We start from the raw sequence: 18,477 nt of genomic DNA on the forward strand, positions 1-18,477 counted from the left end.
TCCATGGAGCCTCTACAGTGAGCTGTGGTCCATGTGCTCTATGCAAAAGCTGCGAGCCGCAGTGTGTGTTCTCATGCTGTATTTCTAGCCTATCCATCCGCGGTCAGGGAAGCTGGCAGAGGAGCATCCATTCTCTCCAGCTGGATCGTCTGTGCATTTCTCAGCTCCTTTTGTCGCCCTGTGTCCTGAGCTGCCTCAGCCCATGAACCACACTGCTGGAGAGGAGGCAGCCCTGGAACTACTCTGCCACAGACTTCAGGGTTGAATAATGCTACTACTGTTTGATAGAAGAAAACTTACTCTCTTTAAATGCATTACCTTAGGCTAGTTGCCTTAATTAACCCAGTAATGTCCTGTAAAATGGACTTTTTGCCACAGCTTGTACAGCTGATAGCTGGAAACAAGTGTAGATTAGCCATGGAATTCCTCACCACAACCTGCTGTGTATCCCAAAGGTTTGCATGGGCTCAAAAAGTGAATGGACAGATTAACGGGAGAGAAGTCCCCTGAGTGTTGTTAAATGCAAAGACACATCTCTGCCTCAGCAGGTCCCTCAGCTGCAGGTTACTAGAAGCTGGAAGACACGATCAGGGAGGTGTTGGTGAGGTTTGCGCTGCTCTTACATACTTAGGGTAGGCTCTGATACCGGACAAAGCTGGCTGCTGCACGGTGGAGACACGGCCTTCTGCTCTGGGCTGGTATAACTATGGCTGTCCTACCACCATCTGCATTACAAACATGGGGGAGCATCAGAAACACCACAATTCACTGAAAGTGCCAGAGCGTAATGGGGAAGTTTTACAGCTCTCAGGCCTAGTCACACTCTGTACTGGGGTTAGTTCAGCTTCTTAACACACTGACCTGCAGACACTGTAATGCCATCTCCGGGGGGGGGGTGCTTGATGATCTGGGCTCCTATGTAAATCAAGGGGCCTCACATTAATCTTCTACACTCCTGCTCTTTCCTAGAAATTGATTAGAAAATGCTTTAGCCAAAGCCAGGGTGAATGGCCAAGCTGTGTCTTTCACACTATCTAGCCTTGTGCATTTCTGCCTCTCAGAGCCCTGCACGCTGCTGCTGTGTAAGAGGGCTCACTACCAGCTGCTGCATGAGACAAAGCACCCAGCTGGATAGGCCCTTGCCCTGCTCCAGCACAGCCATTCCTTTGTTTCTGCCCACATCCCTTGCCCACAGACTGTCTCCTCTCATTCAGTCTCTAGTTCCACATCTTTCAGCCTTCGCCATGCTTTTCACCTGGTCTCAAAGTGTCTCTGTTCATAGAATCACAGAATGACAGAATGGTTTGGGTTGGAAGGGACCTTAAAGATCATCTAGTTCTACCCCTCCATGCCCTATACCTTTACTAAACCACATTGCTCAAAGCCCCATCCAGCCTGGCCTTGAAAAAATACCATTTAACTAAACCCAACTGAAAGCTAGTGGCTTATTTTTTATTTGTTCCACTAGGATATACAAAAGAAAAAGAACCAAGGGGAAACTCCATAGCGTTCTGAAGTTCTCAGACTCCTAGCACTGGGCCAGAGCATCATCTGCCAACAGCCAGCACCTCAAAGCTTGGTTGTTATCACCTTGTGGCACTGGATATGGAAAAAAGCCAGTCTCACATAGAGATCAGGAATGGGAGGAGGACTGCACAGGATAGAAAGCATGCACTAAGGAAAGGAAGGTAGGGTAGGGTCTTGCAGCATGGGCCCAGCGCCAAAGCTTGGCTGCCTTCCCCACCATGTTGCTCTGGCCCTCCCAAGGACTGTGCAGCGAGCAGCTCACAGCTCTCCTCGGCACATTAATAGCAGGCAGCACTGAAGAGTCATCTGGCAGCTGGAACAGCCTTCCCAGGCAGCACGGTAGCCTGGCCTGGGCTGCAGGCTACGGGGCAGATACAGAAGCAGGCTGGTTAGACAGTCAGTTCTTCCTCTGTCAGGGGAACAGGGGCTTCCATGGCCACATGGACCATCAGGGCTCACTTCAGGAGTTGTGTTAGACAGCCACGCACTTGAACAGCCAGGAGCTAGCACTATCTCTGTAAGAAACTCAGTCCCAGGTCAGGCAATGAAGCCTAATGGGAGTGTGATAGCAGCGATGGTCCCCCCTGACGAGGGATGCAGAGAGTGAGCTGAGGCAAGACAAACTTCAGGGCTTGTGATCTGGAGTCACATTGTGACTTGCCTGCAGGGCGGAGGTTTCTGGAAAGGCTCATAAGTGCTGGGGAGGAGACTGTGACCATGGACCCCACACAGAGGAAGATGAAGGAAAGAGGTTCTGGCATTAAAATGTGTGGATCAGGCAGGAAGATGAAGGCCAGGCCTTCCATGACATTATTCCCTGAAGCAGGCCAGGTACCACATGGAAGCAGATAATAAAGCAGACATAAATTCATGAAATGGGGCTGAGAAGCTGAAAAGATGTTATCATAGAAGTTTTGCATCTCCAAGCAAAGGAGAGGCCAAACTCACACCTGGTGAGGTGGTTGTTGATGTCTTTTCCCCAAGTAGCAAGCAATAGGACAAGAGGAAATGGCCTTAAGTTGCACCACCAAAGGTTTAGATTGGATATTAGGAAAAATTTCTTCACTAAAAGGGTTGTCCAGTGTCACAGCACTCTCCAAACCATCAAGCTGCAACAAGGTCTTTTACCACCACAGATAGCATACTCTTCATGCCAGTCCCTCTGCTGCCTTCTCCTTGTCTCACCTGATCAAGGGCCCACTCTCTCTTCTCTTGCTTCTTCCTCTCTCTCTCTTCCTCAGCAGTTCTCTCTTTCTTGGCTACCCAACCTCTTAACAGAACAGCCACACCTACACCTTATCTACATCAGCCAACCCACCGCCCCTGAGGCCAGCCCACAGTTATATATTATCAATGTTAATTAACCCAGCTTCATTCCTCTACAGTCCAGCACTGGAACAGGCTGCCCAGGGAGGTGGTGGCGTCACCATCCCTGAAGGTATTTAAAAGATGCGTAGATGTGGCACTTGGGGATGTGGTTTAGTGGTGGGCTTGGCAGTGCTGGGTTAACGGTTGGGCTTGATGATCTTTAAGGTCTTTTCTAACCTGAATGATTTTACGGTGAAAACCGGAATGGAGAAAAGGAAAAGCGAGGAACCATTAAAAGAAGCAGAATCTTGTTTAAACACAATACAGAAAAAAAGTAGAGAACCAGGATAAATATCTAGAGTTGAGGAACTGGAATGCCTCATCTTCAACAAAACACCAGCATGCCATGGGTTTCTTGCGAGGAGGCTCAGCAGGTGGATGCTGTGACACCAAATTACAAAATGCACAAGAACAGCAGAGGACGGTGTGCTGGTGGCAGCATGGGGCCCTTATCAGAGAGCTTAGAGCTGGGTCAAAGTCACAAGCACGCCATCAGAGAAGCCTGGACTGAAGTTCCAGCTCCAGGGAGCAGGGCAAGGGGAAGGTGAGCAGACAAAAATAAGGGGCAGTGGCTGGCTGTGCAGAGAGTGAGCTAGGTAGATAGTGTCCTCTGCAGTCAGGAGGAAGGGCAGATCCCGAGCAGGGATGTAGAGGGGACATAAAAACATAGATGACATGGATAAGGCAAGCAGGGAACTAATGTTTGTTATTTTCCATAAGAACTAGGTTGTGGAGAAATATCAGGAAAGATTTCTGCATGCAGCAGTTAAACCGTGGCAGTTGCTGCTGGGGTGTCACGGAGGCAGAAGCTGCAAATGCTCAAAGGAAAGAAAAGGCAAGAAAAAGTGATCCATCTTCTCAGTGAGGGGGTCACCAGTGGGGCCCAGAGGGATCCATGCTGGGAGCTGAGCTATTCAACGCATGCAGACATGGCCTGGGAAATGCTGTGAACAGTGAAGAAACAGATGGTATTAAATTATTCAGCTTAGTAAAGAAAAATGCCAGCTGCAAAAACTGCAGGAAGACCAAGCAACATAGAGTGACTGGAGTTAAAATAGCAGATTATGTTCAAGGTAGGTAAAAAGGCACACAGAGGGAGAAGCAATCCTAGTGTCTGTGTACCCAGCTCTGAGCTGTTACCGGTCAGCAGCAAGAATTGTAACAGATTATTTGATGTGGGCTCAACAGCGGTCAGAATAAATAAAATGTTAGGATTAGGGAGGGAATGTGCCTGTGCCAGGGTAACATGCACAAGCTGTGTCCATCCAAAGGCACCACATCATACCCCGAGGGGAGACCAGGCTCCTTTGTGGAGCTGCAACCAGGATCTCTGCAGTGGCCCAGCTTTAGTGGTCAGTGGGGCTTTGGGGCTGTGAGGCAGAGTGGAAGGAGAGAACCTGCTCCTTTGAGGGTGTCTGGTCAAAGGAGCCATCAAGGAGAACATACAAGAGCAAACCTGATAGGCAAATCATATGGGATGTGGCAATGGGAACAAACCTGGCCAGTCACACCAATGGGTCAGTATGTGTGGAGTGAGAGGATGCTTATTTTTTTCTGTTGAGATGATAAGAAAATGGAAGGAGGCAAACACAGAGACATAAAACCTGACCAATAAGTGTTAACAAAGACAATAACCAGAAACAAATCTGATCAGTGGCATTAAGTGATGGGTTATGAAGAAACTGCAGGCACACTAGGACTTCGTGGCTGGAACAGATGTAACCCTGAGGGTCTCAGCATCAGTAGCTGGAGGGGTCTCAACTCACGGATCTGGGGAGGGTCCCACAGACTGTGTACCAAAAACCAGCTACTGAGGGGGACTAGCATGAGTGAGGGCTCCATGCTGATGGCTGAAGCGGGACCACAGGTCACAGTCCTTGTGGGACACGTGTGCCGGCTGGTGGGGGGGCTGTAAGCATCTTCCCCAACCCTGGTGTGCATGGGGAGTGTGGGTGTGTGTTCACCAGCAAACATCAAACTGACCAGATGGTGAGTAGGGGACCCATGGGTGAGGATCTGGGCAGGCAGAGGGGCTGTGCTGGTACTCGGGGTCCATGAGTGTGCGTGTGCTTGCAAACCCGGTATCATGTCTGTGCCTGCAGTAGTGACCTGCTGCCTCGGCCAGTCCCAGAGGAGGAGGGGACATGGCTGCCTGTGCTCATGTGTGATGCAGGTCCTGTGCACGGGTGCTACTGATGGCAGCACCTTTTCTGTGGCAGTCTGTCTGGCTGGCTGTGCCAGTGTCCTGTGTCTGTCTGTGTGTGTGTCTCTGGGATACATGTGCAGTGTTGCTGCTGGTTGAACCTGCAAATGAGAGGGCAGCAGCCATGTTCCTCATCCTGTACAGACACCCGAGGTGGGCTCCAGCAGCTGGGCAGGACCATACTGGGTGGTACTGGGCTGTACTGGGTGGTACTGGGCTGCAGTGACCAGGCTAGAAATGACAGCCACTCCAGTCATCCTATAGCAGGTATTTTCATGCTCGCAAATAGGGGTTCCAAGCAGATGCCCAGTGGCTGGTGGGGCAGTTGGCAGGATGGTGCAGGGACGCTGCCGGGACTGGTGCTGACGGTGGTGCTGTCTGTCTGCACACCAGCTCTGGCTCTGTTTCCACCTGTGCTGGGAGCTGCTTCTGGTGCCTTTGGGTCCACTGGAGAGCACAGCTGGCATGGACATAGCAGGAGTCATAGCTGTTGTCATGACAGTACCCAGTATCTCTGCTGGGGGCTTCTTGAAGACCCAGCAGCAATGTTCTCAACACATTGCAGGATGCACGTTCCTGCAGACTGGTGCCCAATGGATGCCTCAGCCCAGAGCTCAAGACGGCAGATGTTGCCATCAAGGTCTGGGACTGCTAACAGTGCCTGGGGCATCTGAGCAGGCTGTGCACTATCAGGGAAAATGGGGAGAAGATTTACAGGGTATTCACAGAGACCTGGGGCCAGGATCTGGGATGCTGCAGAGAGGCTGACCAGATTTGTCCAGCCCTCAGACTGTTAGCACTTGCTTCCCTTTCACATGAGCACCAATGACATTGCCAGGAGTGACCTGGAGGATATCAGCAGTGGCTACAGAGCTCTGGGAGCAAGGACTTTGCCCAACTTCAGGAAGGAGCCTCATGCAGTTAACAAAGGGAAACCCCAAGTCCTGCCCCTGGGGAGGAACAGCCCTGGGCACCAGCATGGGCGGGCTGGCCTGCTGGAAGACAGTTTTGCAGAAAAAGACTTGGCTGTCCTGGTGGACAAGCTAAACATGACCCAGCAATGTGCTCCTGCAGCAGAGAAGCCACCAGCCCCCTTGGGCTGCATTAAGCAAAGCATTGCCAGCAGGTTGAGGGAGGTGATCCTTCCCCTCTGCTCAGCACTGGTGTGGCCACACCTGGAGTACTGGGTCCAGTTCTGGGCTCCCCAGCACAACAGACGTGGACTACTGGACACAGTCCAGCAAATGTTCACAAAAATTATGAAGGGACTGGAGCTTCTCTCCTTTGAGGAAAGGCTGAGAGAGCTGGGACTGTTCATCCTGGAGAAGAGAAGGCTCGGGGTCATCTTGACAGCATATATAAATACCTGAAGGGAAGGAATGAAGAAGATGGATCTTGTCAATGGTACCCAGTGACAAGAAAAGAGGCAAGACATGACAGGAGGTTTTCTCTGAACATCAGGAAACACTTTTTTACTGTGACGTGGTCAAACATAGGCACAGATTGCCCAGAGAGGTTGCAGAGTCTCTATCCTTGGAATTACTCAAAACCTAACTGGACATGTTCCTGAGCAACCTCAGGACATCAGGCTAGTTGTGGCTGACCCTGCTTTGAGCAGAGGGGATGGATCTCTGGATGTTCCTTCCCTCCCCTTGGAGGTGATCGACACTGCATGAACACAGCCCTGAGCAATCTGATCTGATCGGACTTGCTCTGAGCTGGATCAGACAGCCTCTGAAGCTCTCTTCCAACCAAAATTATTCTATGATCCTGATTTTCTGGTTTTTGGTGGTTTTGTTGGTTTTTTTTTTAAAAGAGTAGAATGGACTGTGTAGTTCCAGCCTCTATACCTCACCTGCCCATCACCGAGGGCCATGCCTTCCAGCCCAAGCATGGCAGTGTTCTTGTTGCTCCAGGACATGCCACAGCCTCATCTGGCCATCTTCTCCTCCACCTGGGCACCAGTATGGCCCTGCTCACCACACTGAAACAGTGCCTTGCAAGAGACACTCAGTCCAGGAACACGCCCAGACAATAATTAACAATTATTGTTGATAATTAGGCATGAAAACTGCAAAGATGACCATCACACCCACCTTCCTGCCACATCCTACTTCAGGCTTGAGGGCCCCATTATCTGGGAACATGATCGAAGCTGGTGGCCTTTCCTGGGAGGCCAGCTCCCACTGGCCTCTTTTCAGCTGCCTGTTCAAAGCCTCTCCTCCCTTTTTGTCTGTTTTACCCTTCATGGAAGCTTGCCTTCGTCTTTCCCAATGGCAAATGGGAATAGCTGCTGTCAGGTCCCCAGGCAGCCAGCTACATTGCTGGGCATAACATCCGACTACATTGGCCGCAGCACGGTGCCCCTGCGGCCGCCGCATGCCCTGGGCTGGGAGACCTGCGTCGTGCCGTGGTCCAGTGCACCACGCAGGAATGGTGCTTGGCTCCAGCAGCACCAGGAGCTGGACCCTGGGACCAAAGCTGTGGCTTCCAGGAGATCAAAGCACCCACCAGCAGCCAGCCAGGTGTGCCTGTCCCCTGTCTGCCTCCAGAGCCTGTGTAAGTTGTCCTCTGTGGCATGCTGCCTCCTGCCCTGCCTTCCTCCCCCACCTTCATTCCTGGTCCACCCAGTCCTCTTCCCCTGAGCTCCCAGCTGTCTTGTCCCCCTGTCTCACTCTCCATCAGATCTCCAGCCCTGCAGTATGCACCTCCCCATACACTGGCAGCATTTCCCACACACTGACCTATTGGCCACCACCATCAGGTTCCTGGCTGCAGCCCAAGGCTGCACGTTTGCTGCACAGCTTTGTGCCTTCCCAGAGCTGTCCTCCTCTTGGCCAGGGAAGGTCCAGAGATACTACCCCCTCAGCCATTCAGCTGCCTCCCAAGCCCCTTGGAGCTCTCCCCAGCCCCATTACAGGGTGAATCATGGTCTCTTCTGGTCTTTCATCTGAAGCCCAGGTGTCACAGCCCCCTGAGTGCTCCCTGGCCCCTGCCTATAGGGACTGCCTCCAGACCAGGACTTCTCTGGCGCTGGATACCCACCTCGCAGGACAGGAACTGAGTGAGTCAGCTGGGAGCCATGAGCCATCTTGCACCAGCGTCCCACCACCTCTCCCTCACCAGGGCACAGCAGCTTCTGTGTGGGACCAGGTTCCCCCACCCAGCTCAGCTGCATGCTTGGCAATGCTGGACCACCCTTGCTTGGCCGGTCCTGACAGTAACACCCACTGGCAGCTCCCTGGCCCCTGCAGGCAGGGCTCATAGCCCTGACCAGCTACATGCAAGCCACCCCTACTGACCCCATGCCACAGTCTACGGGGGCTGTGCTTACCCCTTCCCTCCCACCCTGGAGCTCACTGCTTTTGCCCCTTCACTGGCCAAAGCCAACAAACCATCAGGCTCTGGGGGGTGTTCTGTGACCTCAATATACCCAAGCAGCAGCCCCAACAGTGCCCCGATGGCACATCCGAGGATCAGCTGCTGGCAGAGCTGGAAGAGGTCAACATGAGAACTGAAGGCCCTGCTGATGGTGCAGAGGGGTAGGGATGAGCTGCTGGGGAAGCCCTGCGTGCCATCTGGTGGAGAGGTGCAATCAGGTCACCCTGTGCCCCAGCTCTCCGTGGCACAGTGAGCCCCATGTCCCAGAGCGCCTCTTGGATTTCCAAGCTCCTGGCAGAGGAACATGAGCTTCTGCTTTGTGCACAGCCCTGGTGGGCACATTCAGGGAATGCTTGGCCAAGCACCATGAACTGCAGCAATCAGAACAGTGGCTGCAAATCCCCAGAGTCATATGTCTGCATCTGATCTGGTGGCACCGGTCATGTGAGCGGTGCCATCACCCATCGTCTGGGCATCCTGCTGTGCTGCACAGGTGGTGGTAGGCTCAGCAGGAGGGAGCGTGTATAGGCTCAGCCAGCCCGAAGCCAGAGCAGTCCTGTTATGGGGGGACATTTATCAAGCGATGATCTCTGGAGCGGGATTTTTTCCTTGCTGCTCTCAGCAGGCTGTTCTGCCAGCAACCACCATCCATCATCTGTGTCCGAGGAGCAGGGGAGGGAAGACAGATGCTTGACTCTCAGAGAAGAGCAGCAGAGCTGCATTGTCTGCCAGCTGGGAGATGGACCGAAGGGCAGACCCCACCAGCTACGTTCAGCTCTGCACATTCCAGTTGTGCCCCAAGGTTGGCTCTGCAGCCATCCCGACGGCCAAGGCTCTGCACTGCATGGGCTGCAGTGTGTCGAGGGGCCTCATGGCCCCCACCGGAGCAGGAGCTGCATAAGCAGAGCACTGTGCCTGTGCCATCTCCCAGTGTGCCTTCGGGGAAAGACAGGAGTATGTATGGGGAGACCTGGGCAGGTCATTAAGTATATATCCTTCCCCTCGCTGTGCCTGGGAGCTGTGGAGAGAAACTCTTCTGCCAGGAAGCTGGGGAGCCAAAGGATAAGCAGGTTCCCTGGAAAGGGTGCAGGAAGCATGGCACACCCCTGGCACAACCCCAATGCCTCTAGCTTATCTTCTTCCCTGCCCCTGCTGCAAGCCAGGTGGCCTGAAGCACCAGCAAAAGTCTCGTCGATCCCTGTTTCCCAGGAATCACGTGTCAGGGTAGAAGATGTTTGAGAGTTCCTTTCCCACAGAGATCAGAGCTGTGCAATCACGTATCTCCTAGACAGAATAAAGAGGATTTTTGTCTTTTCTGTTTGCTCATGGTTGCCTGCCTGTGCCTATCCCTTGGGTGCTGGGCTAGGGTGGTTCTTTGTGGTTTTTGAAAGAGGACATTTTTGTTATTCTTCCCTTCAAAGGCACATTGCATTGCTCAGCTCAGCTAGCGAGAACAGGCAGAGCAGGCGTGGCAGCGTGAGGTACCTGCAGTCAAGGTGTAGTTCCTCCTCAGGTCCAACACCGCCGGCTCACACAGCTCTGCAGGTCCCGAGTCAGCTGCATACCTGCCAGGAGCACCCACACAGCGCATGGGTGGCTCCCACGCCTCAGGATGCCTCTGCCACTGGGAATCCCAGTGCTCGAGCTCCACACCGTGGGTCGCACCAGGCAGAGGTGCATTGGGTGCTGCTGATTTCCTCTGGTTAATGCTGTCCTCTGCTATGTAGAGGAGCTGCCCATGCAGGGATGTCCCCAGAGGGCTGCTTGAGCACAGGGGATGTCCCTCTCTACATCAGCCACGAGGCTGTTGCCTGTTCTGTGCATCACCTTCCACAGCGATCCCTGAACCACTCCGTGCCAGCTGCCATACGTCCAGCTGCGTGGCCGCAGGGACCGACACTCCTTGGACTGGCTGGAAGGAAGTCATGTCAGCATCCAGGCTCTGGCAGAGGACGTTTCCCAGATCAGATGCTGAAGGAAAACAACACTCCCCAAATATTCCGGTGCTGAAGCATCCTTGAGAAAACCATCTCCCAGCTCTCTGATGTGGTTCATGGCTGCTTCAGCCAAGGACACCTACACCTTCCGGCAGGTGAGGCAGAGCCACCAGGCTGCAGATACCCGAGTCCAGGCGTCTCCATGCCAGGCCTCCTGGGAAGCTGCAGGACCAGCTGGTGAGTCACTGAGCTCAGCAGAGGACAGGGGCATCCCATGGGTCTGCATCCTGGCTTTGCTTTCTGAAAAGCTGTAGTGAGGGGCAGCTAGAGAGGTGGAGGCAGAGCATATCTGCATTTCAGACACTCCCAGAGACCTGCACATTCACCTGATTTTTTCTTTACTTCTTTTTAGTGTAAAGGCCATTTGCCCTTTTAATACCTGACTTTATATATATATATATATATGTATGTATGTATAAAAATAGGTTTGAGGCTAGACTGATACATCTGGCTGCAGCTGGGTGGCAGCCCTGGCAATCCAGTGCCACATACATGGATCCTAATGTGACACAAACTCCCCAGACAGTGATGCTGCCCTGCCTTCTGCTGAGTGCATTATGTGCAGTCACTTGAAGACGCGCACAGCCCATCGGCATGGAGGCACAGAGCACTGGTAGGTGCTGCAGCAGCTTATTCAGGGTTTTGCAGGCAGTCCAGCTCCGGCTGCCCAGGCAAGACCCCGGCTGCAACAGCTGCTGCACTTCTGCTACTCCCAGCCTCTCCCACGGCTGTTTGCATACCTGCCAACCGCATCCCCTGGGTCTGAGCGAAGGGGAAGGGTGGCAGCCAGTTGCCAAGTCACTAAATAAGAAGGTGGTTTCTCCAGAGATCCCCTGAAACTAAGTGATGTCAGTGTTCCTCTTCGAGATAATCTGAGTGCAGTTTCATTTGTGTTCTCACAAATATCCAGCTCCTGGCAATTCAAGGGAAGTGAAATGTAAAGTCATTGTGTTTCGGCTTGTAAACCAAAATAGGATCTGCTGCCTGCTTCGAAAACCATCTGATCATATTCAAATCACAAGAGGTACAGTGCCACCTTACAGTGGCACATCAGCTGTCTCGAAGAGAAAGAAGATAAAATGGGTAAAGCAATCAGTGCAGCTCAGTGAGGACACTGGTTTCCAAATTACTCACAGGTATTCCACCAGCACTCCTGCAGACGGCGCAGCCAAAGTGAGTGCACAGAGTGCGCACCCCTAAGGTGGTCCATGCCACCTGCCTGCCAACAGACCTGGAGCAGCAAGACTGCAGGTGACCTGAAAGATCTCCTCTTTAAGAAAGATCTCCAGGACTGGGTGCAGACTGGGAGCAGGCCTAAGGAACAGCTTTCCCATGGAACGGACAACTGACATGCCATCTTCCTTCCGCTGTTCTTCTCTTTCTGAGGTTGCAGGTCATTGCCAGTTTTGCAGTTAGGACTCCGTGGACAGGAACAACCCCCTTGTTTGCTTGTGAGGCCTCATGGTCAGCAGTACTTGGCTGTAGCTGCTAATGCCTAGTGTTGGAGGTGGGCTGGTGCCTTCCAGTGCTAACAGAATGGGGAATGGGCACCATGGCATCAGTGTCATCAGGTGTGCTGGGCTGACCCTGTTTGGATGCTGGGTGCCTACCAAGGCCGCTCCACCAATCCCCTCCTCAGCTGGACCAGGGAAAGAAAACATAATGAAAGGCTCATGGGTTGAAATAAGGACAGGAAGAGATCACTCAGCAGCTACTGCCACGGGCAAAACAGACTCAGCTTGGGGAAATCAGTTTAATTTATTGCCAATCAAAATCAGTGTAAGGTAATGAGAAAATAAAAACTAAATCCTAAACCCTGCCACTCCTCCCCTCTTCCCAGGCTTAACCTCACTCCTGAATTCCCTGCCTCGTCCCTTCTCCCATGGGACACAGTCCTCCATGAACTTCTCCAACCTGAGTCTTCCCATGGGCTGCAGATCTTCACGACCTGCTCTGGCATGGGTCCCTTCCATGGGCTGCAGGGGGGGGATCTGCTCCCCCGTGGGCTCCATGGGCTGGGGGCACAGCCTGCCTCGGCGTGGGCTCCCCACGGGCTGCTGGGGAATCTCTGCTCCAGTGACTGGAGCAACTACTCCTCCCCTTCCTCCTTCACTGACCTGGGTGTCTGCAGAGTTGTTCCTTTCACACATTCTCACTCCTCTTCTGACTGCAGTTGTGCAGTTTTTTCTCCCTCTTCTTAAATATGTCATTGAGAGGCACTGCCACCATCGCTGATGGGCTCATCACGCCTGGTCCCTCTTGGAGCCGGCTGGCGTTGGCTCCATCAGGCATGGGGAAAGCTTCCAACAGCTTCTTACAGAAGCCATGCCTGCAGCCCCCCTGCTACCAAAAGCTTGCAAACTCCATACAGTGGATAAGATGCTGGTGATGCTCCCAGGTGGCAGACAGACAGATGGGAGCCCTCCTTTAAAGGGAGGGTCTCATGTCTAATGATGAGTGCCAGGAGCAGGGGGAAGGGATGGAGGCAGCACAGTTGCACACACACACAGGCACCGGCTGCACAGCACTCCAGCTAGGCTCTGCCTCGCTGGGCAGTGTCCAGTGGCCCTGCGCCTTTAAACACACCAGAAAACAAAGCAGAACAGCTATGGGAACGGGGCTGAGAGGATTTCAACCCAAAACACAGAGGCAAAAAAATGGGCCAGGAGGAGATACACACCCTGTGTGTCTGACAGCAGGTGGCCAAAGCAGTGAACGAGCTTGATGGGACCAAGGTTTGGCACAGAGCACACAGGCAAACCTGTGCTTGAGGACCAAGGTTTAAGCTCTGCAACACAGGGATTGGCATTTATGAAGCTGAGAGGCTCAGTGCAGTCTCTGTCTTGCTCCCTTTCCCTGGGGAAGGCGTGCGGGTGCTGGACTCACCCGTGGGACGCAGGAATGGCCACCTGCCTGGAGGTGCACTTGTGGGCACCCTTTTTCTTCATCGGGCATTCTTGGGGGGGTGGCAGAGGAGCAGGTGAGCCCTGGGACTATAGAGGGCCAGCTAGTCCTGTGCCACTGAGTGCAGCCCCCTTGGTGGCTCCAGGAGCTGGCAGACACGGGGGCTCAGGCACAGGGCTCACCTGCAGCATCACCCTAATCTCCTGGGGAAACACTTCTTGGATACAGCAAAGTTCAGCTTACTCTAATCCATCTCCAAAAAGCCTTTGTCATGGCCTCAGAGAAGATCATGAAAGAAGTAAGCTGCTTCAGGGTTGAAAAGAAAAAGGGTTGTCACATCCCAGAAACAGGCTAGGAGTAAGGAGAGAAGCATAGGGTTGAATGTGCAGTTCTTGTCAGGAAGAGGGACCCCTGTTCTCTGCTAAAGAGGGGACAACTTGGGAACGGGGTCAAGGTGAGGCACCGGCATTTCCACATAATACAACCCTCTTCAAGCCATCTGGTGTATGTGAGGAAGGTGAGGCTGCTCTGAGACCTGCACGTGCAGGGCTGATTCACTGCAAGTGATGTTTATGTGTAGCTTGGGTCACCCCAGCTGCCCCAGGCAGCCAAGGGATAGCAGGTCCATGCAGCTGGTGGCTGCTTTGTGGGTACATCTTATGGGAGACATGTACAAGTGGTCAGAGGAGTCATGCTTTGGGCTCTGGCGAGCATCATGATGTGCTCTGCACAGCTATAACGGGAGCTGGGCTCCAGTTCAGCAGGAGGAATTCATTGTGGGGAGATAAATCACAGCCTCTATTTCAACAAATGCAAAGTAATGCACCTTCAAGGGAAGCCACCAACTACCAGCACTTCAGAGGTGTCTAAACGAGCTGGGCCAGCTTCATATAGTGGTCCAGTCTCACTTGTACAGCTCAGAGGAACATCCTGCTTGGCCATGGTCAGTGCTGTGCCGTGCCTGAGGAATGTGGGGGGGACCAATGCAGAGCAACTCAACTCTGCCCTGTGGTGCTCATCTGGCCAGGCTGCACATGGGGTCTGTGCTGCACAGAGCAGGCTGCTGAGAGGACAGAGAGATGGGATCCTCCTGCCTAGCCCAGGCCAGGTACCCTTTGCACCCCCTTACACTCTGCTCCTGGCAAGGATGCACCCCAGAAAAAAACTTCTGCTGTAGCCCAGCCGGAATAGCTGAACCTGCAGTGAAATGCAATTAGTAAAGTTTCAATTATGAAAAGCAACATAAGCAGGCTGAAAATAGATGTCACTTGAGGAGGGGCTTCTGAGGATGAAGTAAAGACAACAGAAATGAGTCCTGTGTCCACCTTCACTTCTGCGAACAGAGGGACCTCCTGCCCAGGTGTGTTCCCCAGAGCCAAACCGACCTTAGTGAGTCAGAGGGAAAATGTCTCCGTGTGCTGATCATCCAGTCTGGCAAGCACCTACACAGGCAGGAATGTGCACCCAAAGCAGGACACCCAGGGAAGGAAGGGCAGGGGCAGGCAGCACCTCCTCCGCACACGGGATACGAGTCTCCCACACCTACATGGGGCCAGAGCCACACCAGCACGCACAGTCACACACCCCTGCATATGTGCAGCTGCACAAGTAGGCTCACCCAAGCATGTATACAGTCCCTTGCATACACACTGTCACATGTGCACACACTTGCACGGTCACCCACCTGCAGGGTCACACAGGAGCACATACAGTCACACGCAGAGGCACAGACACAGGTGCACGTTGATGGGAACACATACGCAGTCACAGATTCACTCAGCCACAGTCAACAGCCAAGCACATACAAAGCTACAGAAATGATTGCACACCAGGACGGTCCCACCAAAACCACTCTTGTTCTGGAAGCAGGCACCAGGTGAGCCTGTTCACCAGAGCTGTGGCTGCAGGGATGTTGTCCATCCTACGCTGACACAGAAATGGACCCAAATAGGGACTGAGCTTCAGCCCCACTCAGCCCAAAGCTGCCCAGAGCCATGAGTAAGTGTGTCTCTGCCAGCTGGCCGGCTGGTGCAAGCCCTCTGCAAGCAAGTGGTTGACCGTGTGTCCCAAGCTTCTGGGCAGGGGCTGGCCCTTCCTGCTCACCAGAAGCATGAGAGGTTTCCATCCTGGGGCTGCTTCAGCTGGAGGCACTAACCGCCCACTCCACGCACCGAGAACGACACCAGCAGCCACCAGAGCTCTGGTTCCTGCACGGTCCCAGGCGTGGCCATCGCGAGGGACAGGCTCGGCCTCTGTCCTGGCTGGGGAGCAGGGATAGCTGCAGGAGGGTGGCTGCAGCTCCCCAGCCCAGCCAAGGGACTCAGCCAGAGCAAAGCCAAGTTGAACAAGCCCAGATCTGCGGAGAACTCCACGGCAGCCGGGAGCACGGGCAGGGCAGTCCACAAGCAGTCGTGCTGGGCACCTGTCAGAAGAAGGTGGTGGCAGAGAGTTCAAAAGCATCACCGTGCCTCTGCACCCTCCACAGCCATCGCTCACCCAAGCTCCAGTGAGAGACATGCCTCACATCTCGCACTGGGGCCAGTCACTGTGCCCCAGCCCCTGCCACCCTACCTGGGCGCCTGGGTCTGGGGCTGCCATGTCGCTGTGCTGGGGGGGTCGGGTGTCTGTATTTCAGCTGTGCTCCTGTATTTCAGCACAGGGCAGGGCGACTGTGTCATCCCCAGGGGCGGGGAAGGGAAGGATTTAAATCGGGCGCTTGCCTCTGCTGCTCATCCTGGCTGAGAGGCGGAGGGAGGAGGAGGAGGACCAGAGCCTGCCAGGGAGCCAGCTGCTCTGGATACATCTCCAGCAGGTAGGACAGAGCCCATCTGGAGAGGGCACCGGGGCTACCACCCGGCCTTGTTTCAGCACGGCACCCTCTGTGCAGATCCCAGGGGGCTGCAGGGGATGCGGGGACCTTGTCTCTACTCCAAAACTTAGTGTTTAGAGGGCAGTTGCTGAGGCCCAGGGGACTGGTGAGCAGGAGCTCTCCGGCCAGGACCCAGCCCTTTCCAAGAAGGGACAAAGTGACAGAGTGGCACCAGGACTGGATGGAGATGCTGCTCTTTCTTTGTGTCCTCAACACTTCAGTTGAGCAGATAAGGACGTTGGATATGGGAGGGAAGCAGCCAGAGCTATTCGACCTGCCTGAGCCTGCAGGCACCTGAGACAGGAGGCTGCTGACTCGCATGGTGGGTCTTGGCCAGGAGCCTGGCGGCAGGAGGCTGCAAGGCCAGTGCCAGGCTGGGGGGGGCTGACGCAATTTCCCTCCCTGGGACGCAGGCAGGTCTTGGGACCACAGCACTGTCGGGCCACCCCTGCCTACTCTGACTGGAAAACCACTTTCACTGGGACTTCTTGGGCTGGGCTGCTGCGACAGCTTGAAAGGACAGCCAGCTCCTGCCCCAGGAGCTGTGTGTGCAGCCAAGCCCCAGCATCAGGAGGTCTGATTAGAGACCAGTTAATGATAGCTTGCAGTTGGGCAATGTCTTTCCAGTATAGGGTGTTTACACGACATCAATGTCCTACATAGGTGTCACCTGCTCCAGGGTGTGACACAGCACTCCGCTTTGTCCCAGGCTGAGTGCCACCCCAGCAGGCAGCACAACCAGCCCATCACCTCCCGGGAGGTTTCAGCTGCATCAGTGGAATCAGGCAGGGGAGGGCAGAGAAGCTGCTCTCTAGGGCTGGAGCCACAAGGCTGACCAGAGCTGCTGGCTGTAGAAGAGCCTGAAGCCATGGGCAGGGTCCTCAAAGAGGCAGGGGCTGGTCTCTAACTGCTGGGATAAACCTCTCCCCAATCACAATCCATCTACACCAGCATCAATCCAATATTTAAACGGATCAAAAGCAATGACTCAGAGACTTTTAGGCCAGTTAGGTAAACAGTTGGAGAATTAAGCTGTGACCCTGATAATGAGTTAAACGTATCATTAATGTCAGTCACTGTAGTTTATGGGAGATGGGTGTTCCTAAAGAAATGTTTTGGGTTTCATTTTTGCTGTTTTTACAAGACTGTGGCCTCATCACCATGCAATGTTGTAGATGCTGAAAGTTTACAGGGCTTCCAGAAGAGACCAGGTGACAGTATGTGAGACATCCCTTGAGAAGTACTGCATAGACACAAAATGCATCCAGCTCATGAAATCCACTGAGCTGAAAATAGTCAGAGGATGACATAGAAACCAGGGAAATATTACACACATTGCCCTATTTTCATCTTTCCGCTGTTGTTCTTTTATGGTTCAAGACGGAAACAAGACTCTGGACTACACAGATCCTTGGCCTGACTGCATGGCTATTCTGATGTCTGCTCAAGAGCATGGCTGCCTTCCTCTGAAATGCTTCAGACAGCGTAACTAGCATCTTGGTTAAGGGTGCCACATTTTTTTAGGGATGAGGGGGTGAGGGCACCCACTGGATTGATTGTGACTGGTCACACTAATTACAAAGTACATGCCTGAATGGGAGAGACCACTACAAGCAGCCACTTACAGCAGGCTCCCTGAGGTACCTGCTTTTAGTCCCCACTACTGTCTAATCTTTGGGGTTTTATATATATATGTAATTTTATCTACCATTTTACCCACATAACAATTAGCTAATGACACAGACTGACTATTCATGACCTTTCACAGCACAGGAGCTAGAAGCTCCCAGTGAAAATACTTTTCCTGCAAAGTGTGATTAAATCACAGGCCTTGTTGCCCCGGGATGTTGTAGAGGTTGACACCAGACCTGGACTTGCAGACATGACTGCATAGGTCTGTGGAGGACAGCCTGTGGTGGCTACAGACAGTAGTCCACGGCAAGCCCAGCCCAGGATGCCCGGAGGGCTGTGTGCCAGAGGGTTCAGCCAGAGAATCTCTCTCTACTATCCTGTTCCTAGAGCAGTTCCCTTAAATATCTGGAGAGAGCACGTTTGCCCTGCTGCAGAGAGCACTTTCAGTCAGACAAAACCTCCCATTGACTCTGTCCCAGTTGCTGGAACTGGCTATAATGGTCCCTGGGACGGTGTGTGGCACCAGCCCACTAGCCCTCCCGTGGACATTGCCCATGTGCAGTTTAGAAGTCAGCATGGGCTGGGATGGTGCCAGC

The 18,477-nt window shown here is 53.5% G+C and overlaps 1 protein-coding gene across 1 annotated transcript in view; it reads left to right on the top strand.

The window, feature by feature from the left end:
• EPPK1 (epiplakin 1) overlaps positions 1-18,477 on the top strand; it is a 55,364-nt gene that overhangs the window by 27,262 nt on the left and 9,625 nt on the right. The window lies entirely within an intron of this gene.

This window comes from Falco punctatus (assembly GCF_963210335.1).
Source record: "Falco punctatus genome assembly, chromosome: 3".
Lineage (NCBI taxonomy): Eukaryota > Metazoa > Chordata > Aves > Falconiformes > Falconidae > Falco > Falco punctatus.